The sequence below is a fragment of the Loxodonta africana genome, chromosome 25, assembly GCF_030014295.1.
Source record: "Loxodonta africana isolate mLoxAfr1 chromosome 25, mLoxAfr1.hap2, whole genome shotgun sequence".
Lineage (NCBI taxonomy): Eukaryota > Metazoa > Chordata > Mammalia > Proboscidea > Elephantidae > Loxodonta > Loxodonta africana.
Genome location: NC_087366.1, coordinates 37,943,005 through 37,944,084, shown reverse-complemented (window position 1 = coordinate 37,944,084; position 1,080 = coordinate 37,943,005).

The following is a 1,080-nucleotide window of genomic DNA, read 5'->3' as shown; positions in this document are numbered from 1 at the left end:
TTCCCGTTCCCGCGCCGGGGCGCCGCCGTCGGCCTGGCGTCTGCGTGCACGGGCGTCCGCGCGGCCGGCGCTGGCCTCCGGGAACGCCAGCCGGGGCTGCTGAGCGGCACCCTGCCTTCTGCGCAGCCGCCGGGGACTTGGACCGGGGCCGGCTCGCTGCGGGACCAACAAGACGGATGAGGATAAACGTGTGTGCGGAGAAAATTCCCGGGCAGACCTGGCTGCCCCGGCGCTGTCGTCGCAAGGGAAGTTCGTTCCCGCCCACCCTGCTGTTTCCAGACGCCGAGCCTAGGAAGGGGGCGCTTAGGGCCGGGGCCGCTCAGGGCTGGTGCCCAGGTCGCACGGCATTGGCCTTGACCAGCGACAGCAGAGAGGGGCCCCCACGTGTCCTCCTCTCTGGCCTTCCGAGGTCGCCAGGGCGACGGGGTCAGTGTCAGGTGTTTTTTAAAGATTGCTTCCTCACAAGCGTTGGATCAGAGCCTAGGCAGTGCCATAAAAGATAACTCGCTGTGGAGGCGCGCCTCTCTTTCCGGGTACACACCCTTGGATGTAGGGCACATGGTGAAGAAATAGGTTGAGTGCAGCCAGCCTGTGTGTCAAGCCCAAAGCCCCCACCTAGATGGTTATCTTTATTGTACTTCCAGCCACTGTGGATTATTTGCCAATTACTTTGTGTGCTGTTCTTTTTTAAATAAGTCGTACACTTCCCTGTGGAACAATGTAAGCCGTATAGAGCCCAATTCCAAGTATGTATATCAAACCAAACTCTGTTCTGACTCATGGCGACCCCATGTGCTACAGAGTAGAACTGCTCCATGGTGTTTTCTAGGCAGAAATCTTTAGGAAACAAATTGCCAGGTCTGGCTTACGCAGCGTCACTGGGTGAGTTTGAACCACGAATCTGTAGGTTAGTAGTCAAGTGGAGGCCGTTTGCTCCACTCAGAACTTTCACTTAGCAGCCAGTCGCTTAACCATTGCACCACTGGGCCTCCTACCTCAATAAATACCTGACCAAAATTATTTCTCAGTAGGGCCCACATGACTGATGAACCTGTTGGGCTGTAAAAACATCAGGAATAC